The sequence below is a fragment of the Pipistrellus kuhlii genome, unplaced genomic scaffold (genome assembly GCF_014108245.1).
Source record: "Pipistrellus kuhlii isolate mPipKuh1 unplaced genomic scaffold, mPipKuh1.p scaffold_m20_p_5, whole genome shotgun sequence".
NCBI lineage: Eukaryota > Metazoa > Chordata > Mammalia > Chiroptera > Vespertilionidae > Pipistrellus > Pipistrellus kuhlii.
Genome location: NW_023425551.1, coordinates 66,029,226 through 66,053,056, shown reverse-complemented (window position 1 = coordinate 66,053,056; position 23,831 = coordinate 66,029,226). Strand labels below are relative to the sequence as shown.

The following is a 23,831-nucleotide window of genomic DNA, read 5'->3' as shown; positions in this document are numbered from 1 at the left end:
GTCTCCCAAGCACCTTATAAATATCCACTTCTTGGGGAGAAACCAAGATGGCAGCATAGGTAAACATCTAAACTGCTGCCTCGCCCAATTTCAAAACTACAACTAAAAGACAAAACAGACATCATCCAGAACCACAGAAAGGCTGGCTGAGTGGAAATTCTACGACTAGAAGGAAAGAGAAAAGCACACTGAGACTCAGAGGAGCTGCAGAAGACAAAGGTACAGAGGTGCGTGTGCAGAGAAGACTGGCAACTGAGTGCACGGCTGGCTTTCTCAAGCAGGAGGGAGATAAAAGCTCCTGCCTGCGCTGAATTCCAATTCTGGGGGAGACTCTGGGGACCCAGACTTATTTGGGGAGAAACTGGACTGTCTGGCAGCAGGCAGAACTCGAGGGCTGCTTTCTCTCAGAGGTGCTTGCAGCAATTACCACAGGACACTGATATACAAGGGCCTATCATGGCAGGGCTGACAGGAAACCAATGCTGTCTGCTCTGCCCTGAGACTCTGCCCCATCCAACCTGAGCACAGAAGTTCTCCCAGCATAGACACAGCTGATCCTCACAGCCAATTGGCCTAGAGTTCAATTCCTCCCAGTGATACCAACAACCATCAAGGCTTAACTACAATAAGACTGTACACACAGCCCACAAAGGGGTGCACCAAGAGTGTTCACCTCAGGTAACTGGGAAGGCTGAGCCACTGGGCCCTATAGGACACCTAGCACAGAAAGCCACTCTATCAACTCAGGGAAGCAGCCAAAATGTAGAGACAAACAGGTTACAAATGAAAGAAATGAAGGAAAACAAACGACTGGATACAGAGTTCAAAACCACGGTTATAAGGTTTTTCAAGAATTTTCTAAAAAAGGCCAATAAATTTCGCAAGACCCTAAAGGATGTGAAAAAGGACCAACTAGAAATTAAGCATACACTGACTGAAATAAAAAATTTTATACAGAGATCTAACAGCAGACTAGAGGATCGCAAAAATCAAGTCAAAGATTTGAAATACAAAGAAGCTAAAAACTCAACTGGAAAAGCAAAAAGAAAAAAGAATCCAAAATATGAAGATTGTGTAAGGAGCCTCTGGGACAACTTCAAGCACACCAACACCAGAATTATGGGAGTCCCAGAAGAAGAGAGAGGGAGCAAGATACTGAAAATCTATTTGAAGAAATAATGTCAGAAAACTTCCCCACCTGGTGAATGAAATAGACTTACAAGTCCAGGAAGCACAGAGAACCCAAAACAAAAGGAATCCAAAGAGGACCACACCAAGACACATCATAATTAAAATTCCAAGAGCAAAAGAGAATATTAAAAGTAGCAAGAGAAAAGAACCCCCCCTTATCGGTAAATAACTATGGGGAGGGGGAGGGGGAGAGGGGAGAGAAACAACTGTAATAATCTGAATAAAGATTTATTAAATTAAAAATAATAAATATCCACTTCTTCCTACCACCATCCCAGACCAAAGCACCATTTTCTTTCACATGAACTCCCAGCTCACTTTCCAGCAGCCACTCTTGTCCCCTCCTATTTATCTCTATACTGCACCAGAGTGATCTTTCTAAACCCATCAGAGTGATTGGGCCACTCCTACCTGAAGTCTTTCAACTGTGTCCCCTAACTCTTTGGATTCAACCTAAAATCCCTTACTTTGTCTAGAGCCCCCTTTGTACAGACTCACACTTGCTTCCACCCCAACTTCTGCACTCTGCTCCTGTTCACTGTCGCCCCAACCACACCCGCTTCCTCCCACCTTCTCCATTGCACCCAGTACTGGGAAGATCCAAGCAGGGAAAGCTCCCCTACCCATCTGCCCCACTTCCCACTTCCCTCATATTTATGTTGTAAACCTCTGCTGAAAGGTTACCTATTCCAGAGAAATTTTCCCTGACTTCTTCGCCAAAGCCCCAGGCTAGGTTAGGTCTCTCTGTTTACACTCTAATCACACCCCAAACACACAATGCCATTTGGTGGTGTCTAAGCTCTTGAGGACGAAGGGCTGTGCCTGCCTGGTTTGTCATGTGGCACCTACCCAGCCCTTGGCACACAACAAGTTCCCATTACATATCTGAGGAATGAATGGAGAATGGATCAGGCACGAAATGGGGAAAACCTTGAAAGCCAGTCAAGTCCTTTGACCTTTGCTCTGTAGGCAGTTGGGAGAGGGCAGCTCCGGGCACTGGCCTTCTGTGGACACTGCTGGCCTCCATCACTGCTCTTGGCATCAACCGGAATGGCTGACTCAGCTTTCATCAAAGGAAGCCAAAGGAAACTCAAGGTCTGCTTTCCACCACCCTATTTCCAACTGAGTAAGGAGCCCTCAGAGGAGCAGCACAGCATCACCCACCCAGCACTGTGAGACTACAGTCTCCCACCTCTCTTGCCTCCTTGGAAGCCTGGTCTGTCCCTCTGCAGTGGGCAGCTATGGGTGATGCTGATCTACAAGCAGAACCAATGGGCTCATGTGGGCTTCAGGTGAGCTCATGTTTCCACTTTCATACTATAATGTGAAAACCCCAATTTACCCTATTTTGAAATAGGACATTCCTCCACCTCTCAATACAAGTTCCTCCCCTCCCACTCCTCCTCCTCCCCAAACCCTTACAGGCAGTCTATTTGCTCTTGGAGATACCAACATCAGATCTAGACCTTTACTGCCCTATTCTCCCAGCTCTGGCTCCTGAGGATGTTCCCCTGCTCAGACTAGACCTCTTGGTCAACCATGTCACAAATACTCCACCTCTGTCGAGTTGTAGTCTAAGGTAAATCCTGCTGGATGAAGTTTTGCTGAGATTCAGGTTGCCAATATGAATGCCTTCAAACTCCCTCTCCTTAAAATGTCACGTCGCTTTTTATATGCTACTTTTATATGCTACAACTCAGTAAAACCTTGAAAACATTACACTAAGTGGAAGAAACCAAATACAAAAGTTACATACTGTATACTTCTATTGACATGAAGCATGAAGAACAGGCAAATCCACAGGCAGAAAGATTAGTGGTTGCCTGGAGGCTGCAGGGGAGAGAACAGAGAGTAACTGGGAATGGGCACAGTGTGATGAAAATGTTTTGGAATTAGACAGACGCAATAGCAGCACAACACTGTGGATGAACTAAGAGTCACTGAAGTGACTACTTTAAAAGACATTTTATATCATGTGACTTTCACTTCAAAACAATTCAAACACTTTTTAAAAAGTCAACCTTTCCCTCCCAGTTCAGAGAGTAGCTTTCCATCAGAACAGTTCCCATTTATCTTCAATTCCCTCTCTCTGCAGGGGTGGAGAACGTCCAGCCCTCCAGCTGTGTAAGGCCAATGAAATCATTTGGTCTGGCCCAGCCAAGGCATTAGAGGTGAGTTAATTAAATGTTCAAACAAATACAGCAGGCTAATTTTTAAGTTCATAATTTTGTATGGCCTGTGAATGATGTTATAAATATCCAAATGGTCCTTGGCAGAAAAAAGGTTGCCCACCCCTGCTAAGCTGCTTTTTTCCTGCTAGCAAATCCACTCAAGCCTCCACAACCTAAAATATCTTCCCTTAATCCTATTTTCCCCTCGAGTCTCATCTAGAACTGTCTCAAGAGCTACGTCATAAAAAGCAGCCAATATCAACAGCCTCCATGTGTGCAGCTCCAATATTCTAGTTCCATTTCTGGCGATAAGCTGAAATCTAGAGATAGTGAAACCTACCTGCTACACTTCTAAAATTGATAGACTCTTGTAAAAATGAATGGATGAACCCACATGAAATTCAGGCCAAGAATGAGAGTGAGTCTTTTAGACGCTGCCAGAAACCCTTAGGGCTGCAGTATCCAATAACAGGAACAGGAACCACATGAGACTAATTGAAATGTAAATTAATTAAAATTAAACTAAAGCTCAGTTGCAAGAACCACATTTCAAGTGCTCAGTAACTACCCACAGCCAGTGACTATTATATTTGACAGGGCAAAACATGTCCCTTAGAAAAATCTCAGTATCTAGAAACACAGCAGCTCAGTGCATATTAGTACCTGACTCAGATAACAGAACCTGAGAACCTAAACATCTTGACAGAATTCCCTAGAATGAACCAAAGGGGAGTATTTACTAATCTCTAAAGCACAGCTCCATATGATCAGACATTGCACAAAAAAGGCCAGAGGAACCTTTTTGTAACATATCTATCTATATAAAAGCCTAAGCAACCAACCGACTGACCAGTTGGCTGGTTTCTATAACATGCACTGACCACTGGCAGACGCTCAATGCCAGAGCTGCCCCCTGCTGATTAGTGCACTTCCACAGCCAACCTCCCAAGATCGGCCAACCTCCATGGCCCCTCGCCTCAGCCAGCTTACCCCATGGGCCTGACTGGGGCAGCCAACCACCCCCTGCAGCCCCAATCAGCCTTGATTGCCAGCCAGGCCAAGGGACCCCACCCATGCAAGAATTCATGCACTGGGCCTCTAGTGAAATTATAAAGGTTAAATAGTTAAATAGAACAAGGCAGAGAATGGGACAGGATGCAGCAAAATTTTATCAAAGCAAAGCACTGCCCAAAATCAACAATAAAAAAAGGTCAAGGAGTATTTACCAAACAGGCATTAACAAAAAAGGAAGCAGCTATTTTTAAAACTATACTTAAAAACAGCCAATCTGAAGGCCCAAAGAGAATGGATAGCCAGCAAAGAAAATGGGATTAAACAAACAAACAAAAACATCTAAAATGCTGTTTATGCTATGCCGAGACCTCAGTCTGGTACTCATTCACTCCTTTCTGGTTTGCATTTTTATTTTATAAACAGATCACTACAGTCCTCCAATAGAACATCCAGGCAAACAACCAGTGTTGTTAGAAGATATGAATTTACTCTTAGATATCATCCTACCTAGGTAGGGTACCCTGCAGATACTCTCACTTGTTACAATGGCAAAACCAGCCACTTGATGAATTTTAAGTATGAAGGTGGCAACTAGAGATCCTGTGGCATAAATCAAAAACTTACTCAGGCAGAAAGAAACAAAAGGCAATGGAAGAAAGAAGAAAAAAGAAAGAAGAAAAATAAGAAAGATTTTTTCATAGCTCAGCCAAATGGTGGTCCTTATTTAAAAGTACAATAAATAGGATCTGGTTAGAACAGAGGTTCTCTAGGTGTAGCCTTGACAACCAGGGGTCCTTGGCCTATTTTCAGAGGTTCCATGAGATCAACACTATTTTTGTAATACTACTAAGAGATTTCTTTTTCAGTACCATCTCTCTCATTGTAAAGTGTCCCAGGGGCTACATGGTATGTGATCTCAAAAGATTGAATGCAGAAGCAGATAGAAGGATCCAACTGTCTTTCATTAAGCCAGATACATAATAGATTGGTCAAAATGTCGGTCTGTTTTCACAATTTTTTTTGTTTTAGATAATATATTTTTCATAAACATATAGGTTGTGTTCTCATATAATGAGCTAGCTATTATTTTAGATGTGTTATTATTTAAAATTATTATTTTAAAATAATGTAAACATAATTTTTAATAGAGTAAAAATACCAATCCACATAAACAAAAGCAGAGGTTCTCAATTTTTGTCTTAAAACTAAAAAGTTTGAGAGCTGCTACATAAAAAAAAAAAAAGACTATGTACAGAATTCTTCCCCTCTATAGGGTTTTACTTCTAAAAATACATTATAAATTTAGCTTCCCAACTAAAAGGCAAATATCCAAACATACTAGTACTTCAAAAAGAAGTGTCTTGATATTTAACTTTAGGAGTAAAATTTAACTTGAAGTATAGAATTTAAAAAATGAACACTTAAATCCTTGAAATGTGTTGATATATAGTCATTTTGAAATCAAGATAACAATAACAAACAAAACTTACAAGAAATATTTTACTCTATGAAATAATTAAGTTCTTCCAGGTTCCCCACAAACTCAACTTATATGTAGTATGTTATTACGAGAAACTCAATAACAATGAAATAGGTTGAACTGTGTTCCCATGACTATCTATTATTTAAAAAAAAGGGGGGGGGGATTAATCTGCTAATTAGACCGGACATCTTCTGGACATCATTCTGGAAGTCCTTCCTGACCAAGCCCGGGGCCGGAGGGAAAGCAGCCCATGTTCCAGGTGTCTGCGGGAAGGCGGAGGAGGGAAGCAGCCCGGATCCTGGTTGCCTGTTGGCAGCCAAAGGACAGAAGCAGCCCTGTTCCTCCCAAGTGCCAGAGGGAAGCTGTTACTGGCAGCTGGGGGAAGGAAGGCCTACTCTTGCACGAATTTTTGTACATCAGGCCTCTAGTATGAACATAAAAACTCTGAAAGCTCCTTTAGTCAAAGCATGACACTTCCCTCTTCCCAAATGAGGCTACTCCTTGTGGAAACATTTAATCACCAAAAACTAAAATTTTAAGTCATAAATAACGAGACACAAGATTCCTGTGGCTAACTCACATTAGGTAGAACTTCAGAGAAAATGTGTACACGCTCATCAAGCCTACACAAAAGCTGAAGTGCTTGCTTACTTATACACACAGAGAGAGAGAGAACTCGAGAGCTCAGAATCAAAGTCAAAAATTCATATTCCTGATTTCAACTTGCCACAACAAGGCACCTCTTAGGAACCACACTTTCCATTTGCCATCGATCGTCTCAGTTGTCCAATTGTCATCGGGTCCCAGTTTCTTTGACTCATTTGGCTAACTAACAATGTGTAGAAAGTTTCTTAAAAATTCCTCAGGTAGTCTCCTCTGATGAAAAGCCAGCTTCCCCTGCAGGCTGCAGCCCTAGGCACTCACTATCTACACCCAGCATCAGGGGCTGGGGCCTGTGGGTTCACCTCCTTCCTTCCTCTAACTGGGGTGCCTGCTGCTGGTGTTGGCCCTGACACTGGAAAGCAGAGGAAGAAAATCAGGTCAGCAAACGTGACAGTGAAAGAGAAGACAGAATGGATATGAATACAAGAGAAAGAAAATTACATGACACTCCCACCTCCTCCCAAACAACTAAGGGACATTTCCCCTCTCTCCGAGCACAACTGTTTTGAAGCTAATTCCTTTGAAAGAAAGCTGTGTCAGTGAGAACAAATCCTGTGTGAAGCTTAACATGTACTCACTATAAAGGTACGTTACACAGGCCCGTCTGTCAGGGAGACACCCGATGCTTTTAAACCAGAGCTCAGAGCACTCACCTTGTGGTCACTGACACAGAGGAGGCATCTGCAGGGTTCTCTCTACAGACAGTAGAGTTGAAATATAATAATGGGCACTGTCGTACAGGGCTAACACCTCCTCCCTCTCCTTTTCACATGGCTTAATCATGTGACACTCGGTTTATGCTTTCAGGATGTTTGGGGGGCTTTGTCTTACAGGGATACTGATTGATGCAAATGACAACCCAGAATTCTGCACACATGAATCTTATTTTAATCAAATCAAAGGGAAAGGAGAACAGAAAGCTTAGCTGGTCAAGTTAGAATGAATGGGATCTCTTGTTTCAGTCTTATTTCCTTTCCTGGAGAAGGAACTATAAGCAACTCATTGAAACTGAAAGTGAATGTCAGGTGTAGTTTATGGAAGTCATGACTTTATTAGTCCTACCGCATATCTCTATTGGCTTTAAAATTATTTAAAGTATAGTCTTCATTAAAAAATCTTTTCAAGCCCAGCTGGAGTGACTCAGTTGATTGAGCATCATCCTGTGCACCAAAAAGTTGCTGGTTTGATTTTGGGTCAGGAGATAGGGGTTCAATCTCCAGTTGGGGCACAAACAGAAGGCACAATGTTTCTCTCTCACAGCTCACTAGCTCTCTTTCTCTCCCCCCACCCTTTCCCTCTCTTCCTCCCTCCCTCCTGCTAAACATGTCCTCAGGTGAGAATTAAAATAGAAAAAATAATAATCTTTTCACTTGCAAGTTTCAATAATACCACCAAGTAGAAGGGCAGTGACTAAAAAGAGATAAAACAACATAACAGACTGGCAATGTGGTGCCACGGGGTGGGGGATCTCTGAAGTCAATACATTCTACACAGTTGCTCTGAAAATAGTTTCTCTCCCATTTCTCAAGAAATAGACTAGAGTTTCAATCATTACAACCAAGTTTATTATGAAGAACAAAGGAATTCAGAAACCAAGAACTTCCAGGATGTAACCATGTCTAAAACAAGTCCATATATAGTTTAATGGCAAATTGGTATTTTAAAAACAGATGTGGAAGTGTTAGAGCAAACAGCATCCATTTCCCTTTTCCCAGCACAAGCCAAGTTTTGTTTAGGGCTCCATCCTCTCTGACTCACTGGGAGAGACCTGACCGTGTCAGGACTGAGAGGGAGGTGCATAGGACCCTGACTGGCCGGCTCGGTGACAGAGACCAATCAGAGGCAGACAGGCTTCTGGGAACATGACTTGCAACACAAGATAAAATATACAAAGGAGGAATGGAGTTACAGAATTATGTTATTTAGTTTATTTAAATATGCTATTTATTTAGTATTGTTCATTATAATAATTTTTAAGGGTATACAGAATTTGCCCTGGTCAGATAGCACATTTGGTTAGAATGTTATCACTATACACCAAGTTTTGGGTTTGATCTCTGGTTAAGGCACATACAAGAAAAAAGTCAATGAATGCATAAATAAGTGGAACAACAAAATCAATGTTTCTCAAAAATTAATCAATCAATAAATTTTTTTTAAAAGAGTGTACAGAATTCAAATGGCAGCAAAGGTAATTTGGATGAAACACTAGGAAAAACTTCTTAATATTAAGGACTGTGACATCTTGTATACCTGAAAAGGGTTGCTAAGTCTTTTTGCTGGAGAAATTGGAAGAGTATAGCTACATCATGAGCAATGACACCTGATCCCGTATCTCCAATCCCAATCTCTCTCCACCTACATACATGTGGTCCTTCTGAACTCAAGCTCAACAAGTCAAAAACTGAATCCAGCACACTCCCTTCACAACCTTCTCTGCCTTCTGACTCCCTTATTTCTGTGACTAATGCCACAGCCTTCCCAGGAATCCAGTCCTGAAAGCACGCACGCTCCACCTCTCGCTCTGTACTGGACACAGGGCTACTGAGGTTTCCGGTCCCGTTGATGGTGCTGCAGTGTCAGTGGCCCCCATTTCTACCTCCACCCAACCCTCTCCAGTCTCATCCTCAACACGTCTTTGCCAGAACTTTGCCTTCTTGGGACTTCTTGGCCTCGAGAACTTCCTCCTATCCAATCCAACTCATAAATGAATCTGTCATTGTGATTTCTCAAAGCACAGCTCTTACACACTCTGCAAACACTGACCACTGCATTAGTTCTCTAAGGCTGCTCTAACGAATTACCACAAACCAGCAGCTGAAAACAACACCTTTATCTTATGTCCGGATCAGAATTCCCAAACAAGTCTCACTGGACTGAAATCAAGATGCCAGGGGGCTTGTGCTCCTATTTGCAGGCTCTACAGGAAAATCCTCTTCCTTGCCTCTTCTGGAAGCTGCCTGCTTTTCTTGGTTTATAGCCCCTCTGTCCATCTTCAAAGTCAGCAACTCTGGGCCAAGTCTCTTCATGCTACCTTCTTTCCAGTCTCTTCTGCCTCCCTCTTCCACACTTCAGGACCCTGGTGATCGCCGTGAGCCCACCCGGATAGTCCAGGGTGCTCTCCTTTCAGTAGCATTACCTGCCTTGATGCACCCTAGTGCTTACTGTACTCCAGCTGCAGAACTCACAGCCCCCTGGGCTTCTTCTCCACATCCATTCTCACACTGCCTGCTTTATCTAGCAGGCCCCTCCACACCCCTGCCAAATTATACACACTTATCTTTTAAGGCCCAGCTCCAACGCCACCCACCCCCAGTATCTCTGCCTTCTCTGAGTGCCCACAATGCCGTTTCCCCAAACTGGCACATTTAGCAGTAACAAGGAAAGAGTTTAGGCAGGAAAATGGTTTCTGGTGCTGCTCTACAGCCAGCTGTGTGAGCCTGGGCAAGCCACGTCCCATCTCAGCCTTGGCCTCATCATCTATGGAGTGAAAAGGCTGACCAATTGCTAAATTCTTCCCCAGGTCTTAAGCTTTCTGAAATTGAGAGGACTTTTAATCACTTCTTTTGATCCTGAAAGTCACTACCTAGCCAAGGCCACTTTCACATCAACTAATAGTCTTCCTTCCTAACAGATCGTCCCTGCCTCCAGTCTTGTTTTGCTACCCACCCCCTGAAAAGCATCTTTCTAGGTTACTCCCCTCGTCAAAACCAGTTAAAGGCTCTTAGGAAAATGTCCAAAGTCCTCAATGTGACCCCTAGAACCCACATGATCAGGGTGTTTCCTCCTTTGGTTTTTTTCCTCATTGACTTTCTTTTGGTTCCTCACATACTCTTTCCACCCCCAGCTTCCTGCCCCCTTCACCTCAGAGCCTTTTCTTGAACTTTCCTCTTTCTACCAGATTCCTCCTTATTCTCCAGGCAACCTTTCCTGACCTCCCAATCTGATTTAGGTGTGCTCCCTGTGCTTCCTTGGCAACTGGGCTTTTGCAGCTGTCCTCCAACTTCCACATGGGTGGTGGGTGGACTATTAGCAACAACTGGTGGCTGATGCCCAAGTTCTGTAACAGGGCTTTTCAGGTGTTCACAACCACTCAGAATCAAGATGAGATTTCCCAGCCTTATGTTTAAGTCTTGGCAAGGAGACATACAGGATTGTATAGGGGCAGTTTCTGGGAACTTCCCCTAAAAGAACACAGGAATGAATCCTCTGTACTTTGTACTTTGTCTCTTCCTCTCACCTGCCGCCTGGAGGATGGCACTACACTCTAACCCTGTCATATATTCAGCTAGAAGGAGCCTATGGTTGGTCATACCAGCTCTGGACCTTCCACCATCCCCACCCTAGCCTTTTATAGGAGATAGAAACGTCAACCTTGTTTTAAGATCCCATTACTGGAGCCATTATTACTTTGAGATCTCCATCACTTGCAGCCAAATCTAAGTACAACACACATGATCATATCCACAGTACCAATAATTATCTGTTGACTCAAGTTCGTATCTCACCTCTTCAACTGGAATATAATCTCTTTGCCAATAGTTGTATTGTCACTGCAAGATCCGTGCTCCTCAGCAGAGAGCGCACACAGAAACCCTTAACAGTGAGTATGAATAATCAATGAATTAGTGAACACATGTCTAATGAAGCAGGTAGACTCTGTCCAACCTATACGGTCTGTTTCCAACTGGACTTAATGTTGTGGCCAACCAAAATATCATGGAAAAGTTCATGCTCTTCCTCGCTTGGGCAAGTGCTACCAGTGTGGTGTACTACTGGCATAGTCTACCTGAATGCTCTACAAGGAAATATGCAAATAAGAGCCTTTAAAATAAAAGCATGAGTCATCTCTGCTCCTGGGCATGTGGGATGTCTAGCAATGTGTATGGCCTAAAGGCTGTTGCTGCTCTACTCTGGAGGGGAGAATTGCAACACTGGGCAGGGAAGCTGGCCCTCCAGAGGACTCCCCATTCATGAAATATTTATATATTCTCAGGCTATCAAAGTACACTCACCTTCACAGAACCGTTAGCACAGATTACTAAATGGATTACACTTGAAAGGTACATATTTAGAGAGATATACATGCAAATAATTGCTAGATATCTACTATATGACAGATGGTATATAGGTACCGAGAATACAGAGATTAACGTGCCAGACATTGAGCAAAGAGAAAAGTACTAGTCATTCTCACTTTAAGAAGAATGAAACTGAGGCACAAGAAGGTTAGGTACTAAACCAGGCTACATAAGTAGGAAGGGGGAGAACATCTAAGTTGGTCAGAAGGATCAAAGGTCCTAGGGTATGGGTGTTCGACCTATGAAGAACAAGACTTTTCCCATTAACTTTGCTTTGATTTTGAGTTTTTGTTTTTGGTGGGAGCAACTGATGAGGAAGCATCCAAATACATGTGGAATAGAGACAGGAGAAGACAAGGTATTAATACATTCAGGGAAATAGTCTGTGGTGTGCTCACAGTTAAAAGTGCAGGTGGGAAAGTGGCAAGAAATGAAGCTGGATCAAGAATGGCCCCAAAGAGAGAGTAAATGAAGTTCACAGGGTGAAGTGAAATGATCCCATTAACCTGTCAGAAGACCACTGTGACAACAGATTAGGGACCAGAACACAGGGAAACAGAAGGCTGCTATCATCAAGGAAGGGACTGATATGCCTCTAGGAGCAGACAGTAGGAGGGGGAGGGGGTGACAAAGAGGGACAGAGAAGTGTGAATGGACAACATGTGATGAGTACAGGTGGAGGGTTCAGTGGGAGAAGGATGTGGATGATGGAAGAGAGAAGGACCTGAGTACTGCTGCTGGCTTGATGGCTTGGGAAAAGTGATGGATGGTGGTGCTCTTGACCATGTTGGCCAACAGGAGAAAGAGATTTGTAGGGCATCCAGGAGAACCTCACTGATGAAAGTTATGAGACTGGAGTTTTAGAGGAAAGAAGTGTTAGAAATAAATATCTGAGATGGGTAATGGGTGGGTGGATATTTGAATCCAACTTAGGTCACCCACTGAAATCGGTCTTCCACATAAACAAATGTAAGAATATACCATGTTCATGAATTGGAAGAAACAACATCATTAAAATGTCCATACTACCCAAAGCAATCTATAGGTTCAATGCAATCCCCATTAAAATATCAACGATATATTTCACAGATCTAGAATAAACTCTCCAAAAATTTATTTGGAATAAAAAAAAAAAAGACCCCAAATAGCTGCAGCAATCCTGAGAAAAAAGAACAAAGTTGGAAGGATCACAATACCAGATATCAAGCTTTACTACAAAGCCACTGTTCTCAAAACTGCCTGGTACTGGCACATGAACAGATATATAGAACAATGGAACAGAACAGAGAACCTAGAGATTGACCCAAGCATTATGCTCAATTACTAGTAATATTTGACAAAGGAGGCAAGAGCATACAATGGAGTCAAAACAGTCTCTTCAGTAAAGGGTGTTGGAAAAATTGGACAGATACATGTCAAAAAAAAAAACTAGACCACCAACTTACACCATACACAAAAATAAACTCAAAGTAGATAAAGAACTTAAATGTAAGATGGGAAACCATAAAAATCCTAGAAGAAGCCATAGGTAACAAGATAGCAGACAACTGTTGTAGCAATATCTTTACTGATACATCTCCTAGGGCAATGGAAACTAAGGAGAAAATAAACAAATGGAACTATATCAAAATAAAAAGCGTCTGCACAGTGAAAGAAACCATCAAGAAAGCCTACTGCATGGGACATATTTGCCAATGTTATTTCCGATAAGGGTTTAATCTCCAAAATTTATAGGGAACTTAACAAAACGAAGACAAACAATCCAATAAAAAAAAAAAATGGGCAAAGTACCTAAGTAGACACTTTTTGAAAGAAAACATACAGAAGGCCACAAGACATATGAAAACGTGCTTAAAGTCACTAATCGTCCAAGAGATGCAAATCAAAACAAAAATGAGGTGCCATCTCACACCTGTCAGAATGGCTGTCATCTACAAATCAACAAATGACAAGTGCTGGCGAAGATGCAGAGAAAAAGGAACCCTCATGCTCTGCTGATGGGAATGCAGACTGGTGCAGCCACTGTGAAGAACAGTATGATGTTTCCTCAAAAAGTTAATAACAGAACTTCTATTTGACCCAGTGATCCCACTTCTAGGAATATATCCCAAGAAACTAGAAACACCAATCAGAAAGGATATATGCACCCCTACGTTCATAGCAGCACAATTTACAATAGCTAAGATTTGGAAACGGCCTAAATGCCCATCAGCAGATGAGTGGATTAGAAAACTGTGGTACAACTATACAATGGAATACTACGCTGCTGTAAAAATGAAAGAATTCTTACCATTTGCAACAGCATAGATGGTCCTAGAGAGCATTATACTAAGCGAAATATGCCAGTCAGAGAAAGATAAATATCACATGATCTCACTCATTTGTGGAATACAATGAACAACATAAACTGATAAACAAAAGTAGTACCAGAATCTTAGAAGCACTGAACAGACTGTCCAACCTATGAGGGAAGACGGGGAGTGAGGGGGTAAGAGAGGACTTTTATGCATGCATATAATCATAACCAATGGACACAGATGTGAGAGATGAAGGCATGTGCTGGGGGTTGAGGGTAGCTGGAGAGTGGTCAATGGGGAAAAGAGGAGACTTATGTAATAATTTAAACAATAAAAATTTTAAATTTTTTTAAAAAGGGAAATAGGTCTTCCAACAGTACCTTGCATACTATTCAACTAAATCTTAAATTCTGGAAAGCCCTTTAAAATATGCCAGTCCCGCCGAAACCAGTTTGGCTCAATGAATAGAGTGTCGGCTTGGGGACTGAAAGGTCCCGGGTTCGATTCTGGTCAAGGGCATGTGCCTTGGTTGCGGGCATATCCCCGGTGGGGGTGTGTGCAAGAGGCAGCTGATCGATGACTCTCTCATCGATGTTTCTAACTCTCTATCTCTCTTCCTTACTCTCTGTACAAAATCAATAAAATATATTTAAAAAAATAAATAAAAAATAAAATAAAATGTTCCAGTCCCATTCCCACTCCCCAACCCCCACCTCCCACCTGCTGCTCTGGAAAAAAGAGGAAAAATTAAAAAAAAAATAATTTAAAAAAAAATTAAAAGAAAAAAATAAAATAAAATATGCCAGTCCTATTTCTTAAAAAGATAGGAAACTCAAGCATGAAGCACTGTGCCAGGGCTCGGAGAAAAGCATCTCCCCCACTGTGCAATGCACTCAACTTCCTTTGGGGTCACTGAGCCTATTCCAAACCCACTATTCCTTGCCAAGTGAACAAAAAGAGCTGCTCTGAAAATGAAGCACAGAATTTACAGCATTCTCTTGGGAACAGGGAAGTCCTGAGATACCTTTTTGCAGGAGGGGGTTCTTTGGAGAAATTCTGACTTGTTTCACAGGGCAACCAACCATCTTCTTGGTTGAAGCATACGTACAGAGAAGACAGTCAATACCAAAGCACTGGTCATGGGCTTCAAGATCCCAAGCATGCCTCTACCGGTTCCCTTGAAGACCTGAAAGAGCTGAGCTCCACTTCAATCATATTCCTAGCATTAAATTAGGCTGTAATTACAGATAGCTGGGAGAGCAACATTTAAAAAGCTTTTAAGCAACATTTTCTGCTATACGCAGTTAGTAATTCTTATCTGATTGCCATCTCTTAGCTGATGTGATTACTTGAATATTCAAAATACATTATCATGTTCTTCAGGCTCATTTGTACAAAATATATAAAGACAGTGTTGTTGCCTTGGCAGAAATTAAAAGAGGATGGAGAAACATAAATTCAAGCATGTGGAATATAAATAAAGCATGTGGCATAAAAACACATTTCTTTTTTAAATCTGAATCTAAACATCTACATTTTATGTTGAGTGTGGGGTGAATGAGTAGAGAGAGAGGCAGAGTTAATGTGTTTAAAAAAAAAAAAAAAAGGCCTGTTACAAATGTGGCATTTTAAAAAAAATATCCATTTATTTATTTCAGAGAGCAAGGGAGAGGGAGAGAGATAGAAACATCAATGATGACAGAGAATCACTGATCGGCTGCCTCCTGCACGTCCCATATTGGGGATCAAGCTGGCAAACCGGGCACGTGCCTGACTGGGAATCGAACCACAATCTCCAGGTTCATAGGTCAAGGCTCAACCACTGAGCATTTTTAAAAGCAAGCACAACCTAATAATCATTTATTCACCTCATTCCTAGATGTGTCTATAAAAGTTTTTTTTTATCACCTGTCATATTCCATGTTAATATATAAGCCATTCTGTGCATTTTATGAATTCTCTTATTTCAGGAATTATGGTACTTAGAGCCAATATAATGCTGGCAGACCTGTGACTACACCCAGAACTAAAATAAAAACAGAGTCTAATAACCCAAGAGAACTGAAGGTGGTGGGAAACATGTCTATCTTCAGTCTGAGCAAGTGGCCCTTAATGGGACCTGTGTCAGATGATGTTTTCAAAATACACATGACTTACACCTCCACCCAAGCGAAATCAGCCGGTCTGAAGACAGAGGCTCTCTAGAGGATTTAGGTGCCCGTCTCTCCCAGACCACACCTTTCAGGTTTTACCACTCTGTAAATCAAACCCGGTAAGGCCAGGAAAGAAACCGATGCCAGATGTCCTTGGCCAGTCATGCTAGTCCAGCCAATTGTTAACTGGGCTTTGAACACTGATTTCTTACACCAATAATTATAGAGCTCTTCTGTGTTTGCACTTCTGATTATACCAAAAGGGCTTAAGTGCAAAATCTCTTAAAAAGGAGTCAGGGGAAAAAACAAAAAGGTCACCTTTTCAAGGACTGATCATAAAGGTTATTCCCCTATTAGCTTACTTTTTCCTAACGGTTAGTTACTGTCAAAAGTTCCATATTGAATATATTGTAAACCTCTAGAATGTAATGATGAGTAATGAGAAATGAAGCTCAGCTTCATTTCCTCTAGTTCTGTATCAAAAACTGCAAAGGCAAAGATTACTGTTTAGGTCTAACCGCGTGCAGAATGCCAAGGTGGTAAAGAGCAGACTCTGCTATCTGCTGGCTGTAGACCCTGGAACAAGTCACTTAACCTTTCTGTGCCTTAGTTTCTTCATCTGCTAAACTGGGGTATCTACCTCAGGAGGTTTGTGAGGCCAAAATAAACATATAGAGAAAGGACCTCAGAAAAGTGCCCAGTATGTGGTATTGAGCAGCTGTATTCAGTACCCACAGATCAGCCTCATTCTTCTCATAAATTGCAAAGTATTCCATTGCCCAGCTGTTGTGTAATTTACTCTTCTTTAGGACGTTTACTCTACTCTTTTGATCTTCTGTTGTTATGGACAATGCTTCAGTGAACATCCTATACAATAGAGGGATCAATCCATGATCATCAAATTAAGTCAGTTCCTTAGATAACTTTCATGTGTAATACTGATGGTTTGAATAGCCTCCATAGTAGGCACAGGTAAATCACTTCCAAGTTCTACAGAGAAGTCTGAAAGAGACGGAATAACTTCTTGCCAGAGCCAACAGAGCCATAGGTGGCAGATTTGGAACCCTATCCAGATGTGTAGCTGCTAACCTGAAAGACACTTTCTTCAATCTGCTTCCCTACAGCTTAAATTAAAAAATAATTAACAATAAAAACAATAAATAGCACAGTAGATGCTCTTATCAATGAACCTCCGATCCACAGAAGAGATAAATATTCAGAATTTTCATAAAAAGTAAACTCAAGTTTTTACAGAGGCATGTATCAGCTCACAAATTGGGAAGATGGAAATGTCAAATTTAAGTATTTAAGTAATTTAAATATTAAAGTAATTTCTTTCTTCTGCCAAAGATTGAAGCAGAAGTACCCTGAACACTACCTCTAGGGACAGACACCACACTGCCAACCCCCCAGGGAAGCAAATTAGTAATTATTGAATTTGGTATCATGAGAACTATTCTTTGGGGAAAGAAAAATTCATAACAATTACTTTGTAGTACTGTTTGCTGAACCAAGAAAAAGGGGAATAGGTAATCTGGGGGTCAGACTAACTCATAAAAAAAAGGCCAATTCTCCAACATGACTTTATGAGGTCTGTTTAGTATTGGCTTATAAAAGATTCTTTCTGACAGGGTGAAGTTGTTGACAATGAGGAAAGGAAAGGGCAAAGGTAGAACTTAATAGAGATGAAACCTGTAACTAGCATGTGCTAACAATAGGGTGCTAACCCAGGATAAGGATTATCATTAGAAATTACAGTTATGTTTCAAGAAATGGTTATTCCCCTAAAAGAGAAAAGGTGGCATTACCGGTACTAAAAATCTGAAAAGAAAACAACTATTTCCTAAATCCCAGTTAGCAAGATGATGCAAGTCTAACTTAAGATATAAGGACTACTAAACACATTACACACAGCTGTACTTCAAACAGTAATGGCGGGGGAGGAGGACGAGGAAGGGTGGGAATTGGGTTTTGCTGAACACTCACCATGCACAAATATTTCACCCCCAGGCTCACAAGTCCAACAGTGAATGCCTACAAGTCAAATAAAAGTTTTCTCATGGACAAAACATGCCAGTGGGAGGCCAGTAGGAACCAAATAGTTTAGTAATAATAAAATTTGTGGGCTGAAATTGGGGTTGGGGGTATAAATGGATGGTTGGGAGTTTCTATTACAGTAATTCAAAATGAGGCAAGGTTTATCTTCCTAAACAATTCACTTTGCTAGGCCAAAACATCTCACAAGGTTATGTTTGATCATTTAAAGAGAAAACTGTAGTGATTTTGACATCTACCTTTCTAAGACCTGAGTGATCTCAACTTTCATTTCCTATCCTTGGTCAAACAGAAACAAAGGATTTGCTCTTAGAAAAAGGGAAAAGAAAATTTACTTTTGAAAGGATCTTGGAAATCACCTTAGTTTAAATGTTGTATTTTTAAAGGAAAAGAGGCCAATGCCCAGAGTTGATTTTCTTATGGTTGGTGGCAAGTTGGAACAAGAAACCATGGCAGCTTGGTTCTCTACAAGGGCAAGGCATGGGCTAAAGGAACGGAACAGATTTTAGGCAGATTTGAATGATGACAAGTTCTTAATCTTGGATGGCTTGAAGATGGTCCTTTAAACATGGGGTTAGATTTGCAAGTTACAGAGTAACAGAGTTACATAAATGGCACATAGCCCACTGAACAAATCCTAGGAGTGCAAACAACCATGCCTTCCAAAATCATGTTACTTCAGTTGCAATATATAAATATAATTTTATTGATTTCAAAGAGGAAGGGAGAGAGAGAGAAACATCAATGATGAGAGAGAATCACTGATTGGCTGCCTCCTGCACACTCCCCACTGGGGGGCGGCATGTGCCCTTGGCCAGAATCAAACTTGGGACCCTTTAGTCTGAAGGCCAACACTCTATCCACCGAGCTAAATGCCTACGGCAAGGTGATATTTAAACCCACTTCCTCAGTTCTGGGATGGATCCCAGGTTATCATATTTATCTTTTTCTAGTTTTAATTTCTTCAGGTAAACAAGGCCTAAGTCAAGGACCTTCTTTGAAAGTGGAAGGCAGTTCCCACATGAGAATATGATAACAGGAGGGTCTAAACTGTCGTTGAAAGTCATCTTGCAAAATCAGACTATGAATATAACAACATTGGAGAACACTTCAGAGAAATAAGAAAAAGTTCTGCCATTAGGACTTTTCGAGTCAGGTGCTCATTTAAGCCCATTTGAATTGGCTTAAAAATCAAATGCACAAAATCTCCTGCACAAAATCAACCTAATCAATTCAAAAGTATGAAGCACTGATGTGTCTAATATGGATAGCTATGTCATAACACTTTATCAGCAAGTCCTCCAGAAACCTACTTACTTCTTTCAGCCCAAGGTGCAGATTAGGTGTGGGTATAGCAGGATTAAAGTGTAAACTATTGTATTTCAGAAAGCCCTTTGAAGTCAACTTGTATACAACCAACCTCTCTCTCTCTCTCTCTCTCTCTCTCTCTCTCTCTCTCTCTCTCTCTCTCTCTCTCTCACACACACACCATATTCAGTAACTGACAAGTTAATGAATAAAAAGAATGAATAAAATATGGGCTAAAAGGAACGGAACAGATTTTAGGCAGATTTGAATGATGACAAGTTCTTAATCTTGGATGGCTTAAAGATGGTCCTTTAAACATGGGGTTAGATTTGCAAGTTACAGAGTAACAGAGTTACATAAATGGCACATAGCCCACTGAACAAATCCTAGGAGTGCAAGGATAGACAAAGGAGCAGGTAGGTATAATATAAGAGGAAGGGAGGGAGGGAGGGAAGGAGGGAGGGAAGGAGAGAGAGAGAGAGAGAGAGAGAGAGATGTGAATTTGAAAAAATCACTTGGCACTTCTAGGCCTTAGTTCTCATTTCTTAGAAGGAGGTAGGGATAACACTTTTAACAGGATGGCATAAGAATTATGTATTGATGCCGAAACCGGCTCAGTGGTAGAACATCAGTCTGCGGACTGAAAGGTCCCAGGTTCAATTCCGGTCAAGGGCATGTACCTTGTTGTGGGCACATCCCCAGCAGGAGGTGTTCAAGAGGCAGCTGGTCAATTTTTCTCTCTCATCGACGTTTCTAGCTCTCTATCTCTCTATCTTTCTCTCTGTAAAAAATCAATATATTTTAAAAAATAATTATGTATTGAAATCAACTATTTAAAGGAAAGTTCTCACATCAAAATTATCTGAAACTGAATGCATGTAAAGACTTAGTTATGGGTAACCAGAAGAGTTGGTAGGCAACAGAGGAGGAACTCAAAGTCAAAATAATTAAAAAATGTCTCGGGGGAGAGGAAGAATGTGGCAGAGTAGGGAAGAACTAAAATCATTACTCGAACTCTTTATTATCTACTTGGGCCTCAGAGTTACCCTAAAGGAAGGTTACCTGGTTTACCTTGACTTGTATAATTCAAGTGGGAAATAAGAAACCTAAGGATTGATATGCTCATCTATAGCAGCAAGCAGGCAACCAATAATTATACTGAGAGCAAACCAGGTGGTGGTGAAAAAAAAAAAAAATCCTGAAAGATTCTTGAAAATGTCAAACATCCAAAAATCAAGGTCTCTAATAAAAAAACAAAAACTCTATTCACCGCAGGGAATGAGATAACTTACCTCATTTCCAAAAGTGACTTCATAGCGATAATGAAATTAGTGTTCATAAAAAACCTAGTTTTGAATATTTTCCCAGTTATTTGAGATTCTCGGATGTGGTTGTTGGCCACATCCCTAAACCTCACTTCCCCCTTCCCCAAGGAATAAAAATAAGTGGAGAAGGTAACATTTGGCAGACCCACATTAGGCTCTTTCACTTGTAGTTATCTCTTGAAATCAACAATTCTGTATCATGACACCCCATTTAGAGACAGAGAAGGAAACTGAATTGGGGATGAGGACAGTCTGAAGTTATGAAGTGTTTTTTTCTTTTCTTAAAAATCTCACAATCAAATTTCTCAGCAAAGTCCTCTTTATTCCGTAAAATTAGTCATCTGTAACCATTTTCCCTTTTGCCTTCCGTTAGAAATGGAAAAGTAAAGGAAATGCAAGAGAAAACACCACAGAAAAATTCCTGGCAACGACACAGTTTATTATAACCTGGGGGTAGGAATCTCAAAGGGACACGAGTGGCATTTCTCTTTCATGTGTGGAGCTTTCCTGGAGAATCCGAGGCAGTGCAAAGCTGACCAAAATGAGTGATCCACCTCCCCACCTCCCACAGATGGAAAGTAAAAGTGTTTCTCCCCAGGCGTGGAGCGCAGAACTGGCCGCGTGCGTATCTGTTAGATTCTGCACCAAATGCTGCTTGTTGGCTGAGACGTTCGAGAAAAAAACAAGTGCAAACCAACAGGTTATCTACCGAGCGATTAGGGGAACAGTTACACAGCCTAACCAAGCAACACCAGCTCTTCCGTGCAACCCTATAAAGCACTTCCTGCCGCGGATCCCGCTATGAAAGAATTAAGGCTGCTTGGCTCCGCACCATTCTCCCGCCGGCTCCCCAGCCCAGCTCATGCGTCATGCACGGGATTCATCCATACGCACTCCCCACCCCAAAGTTGGCCAAACGCATTCTTTAAATTTGCAACCATGAAGCTGGAAGATAAGCTTACCGAGGACCGTGGGGAGGGGAAACCACCACCCCTAAAAGTGCAATAGCACAGAACGGATGCAGGATACAATTTGAAAGAACAACTCTTGCTCCAGGGATGACTCCCTTCCACCACCCCCAACCAAAGAGGGCGGGTGGGCAAGGGGGAGTCCGGGGAGCGAGAGGGGTGAGTCTTACTTACAATTCGCAATAGACGTTACCCAAGAGCTTCCCCCCACCACGGCCCAGAGCCACTCCCGGGCCGCGCGCCACCCTCTCCGCCGCCCGCTCCCGCCTCTCCAGCGGCCCAACTCCTTACAGGGCCGCCAGGTCCCTCTCGAGTCCCCGCCCCCCTCGCTTTCGCACCGGCCTCATCCCTCCGCGAACGATCTGGTTTTAATAAACACCCAAGTGGTCCGGGGCTAGCAGGCTTTTCCCTCCATGAGGGGGGTGGGGGCAGACGCAAGACAGGAGAGTCCCCGGCACTGGCGCTGCCGGCTCCGCGCGGGGCGAAGTCGGGCACGCCCTGGGACTCGGTGCCCATCAGACTGGCGATCCCCGATCCCTGAAGACTCTCCGCACTCACCCAGGTTTTGTCTTTCCCCCAAAGAAAGCTCTCCATTTCCGAAGGCGCCTCCCTGGACTTCCCTCCCTCCCTCTCTCCCTCCCTCCCGCGAGTTCATCCCCGACCGGGGCGGGCGGATCGGAGCGCACCAACCCATCCATCCATCCCGCCTCCGGGCTGGGCACAGCGTGTGTGTGCCCGCGGCGCCTCTAAGTGCACAAAACTGCCCGCCGGCTGCTTCCCCGCGCGGAGCAGGTGAGCCCGGGCCCCGGGGAACCCTCCGAGGCTCCCGCACACCCCTCGCCGCGCCCGCCGTCCGTCCTGGGGGGGCCGGGCTGGGGCCCCCCGGAGCCGGCCGGGCTGGCGGCCCCGGGCGCCTAAGTCCCCCCCGCCCCCGACCTTTCCACGGGCGGAGCGCGGGCCGCGCCGGCAGCTGTCCCTCCGCCCCCGGTTCGGGACCTAACGGCGGCTCGCAGCCCTCTCGTCCCGGCCGCCGCCAGCTCGCGCGGGTGTCATGGCCGAGAGGCGGCCCCGGGCGAAGTTTCCCGGAGCGGCCGGCTTACCTCTGCGCTCCAGGCGCCACGGCAGCTCGGAGAAGCGGCGGGGAGGCGGCGGCGGGAGCGCCCGTGGCAGCCCGAAGCCGGGGACGATGTGGGAGGGAGGCTCCGCTCGCCCGGACCGCGGCGATGGGAAGAGGAAGGCGCCGGGTATCTACAATCGGAGCGTGGGCTGACCGTGACGTCACAATGGCGCGGCCAGCCAATCGGGGCCCCGAGGCGGAATCAAGCGCTATGATGTCATGCGGCCCCGGAGCCAATCGCGAGACAATAGAACTTTCGTGATTGTAAATTCCAGACTGTGCAGCGCCGCGGGGGAGCCGGGGGCCGGGTCGGTCCCTTCTGGTTCACGTGTCTCGAGGCGATTTTTTATCCCTTTTCTTCCTCATAAGCCTGCGTGGGACGCAGAGCCTGCGCAATAGCGGCTGTGAGGTTCTGGATGCCCTGAACTCTTGATGCGCACTCCATGCCAGGCGTGGCATGGTTGGGTGGTCGCGTTCGGACCACAGAAACCCCCCCTCTCGCAGCCATCCCTTGTACCGGTTCTGAAAGGGGATCTGGTTCTCCTTGGTTGTAGCTGAAAGAGTTACATGCCCGCTGAGACCACCGCAAGTCAGGTCTGCAGTTGAGCAAGATAAGGCAATAACCAAAACCACTCAGAACTGGGTGTTTATAGCTTCACTCCCTTGTGGATAGATGTACCCTGATTTTTTCCCCCTCATGGATTCTGATGCAATTTCTACATCACAAATTACCCCCAAAGATTTGTAAAAGGAAGAACCGTGATGGAGTAAGTGACATCTTTCCAGCTATGGAAATTGAAGCACTTAAAACAAAATGCTCTGTGCTCAGGGCACAAACAGAAGATCCTTGCTGTTTTTCACTGATATTTGGAAAATTGGAGGTTTTTTATTATCCTAGTAGTATCCCACACTTTTGCCATATTAAGTCCCAGAAATAAGTCTTTCTCCTTGTGCCCTTTTGCTATATTTCTGCTTCCCCATGTCCTTGGATCCAACTTAGTTAAG

At 43.3% G+C, this 23,831-nt stretch overlaps 1 protein-coding gene across 1 annotated transcript in view; it reads right to left on the bottom strand.

The window, feature by feature from the left end:
- Positions 1 to 22,962, bottom strand: part of ELOVL5 (ELOVL fatty acid elongase 5) — a 79,523-nt gene extending 56,561 nt beyond the window's left edge. Inside the window, exon 1 of the mRNA XM_045573340.1 lies at positions 22,810 to 22,962. The gene's annotated coding sequence lies outside the window, so the exon portion shown is untranslated. The remainder of the gene's footprint in view (positions 1 to 22,809) is intronic.
- Positions 22,963 to 23,831: the final 869 nt, after the last annotated feature.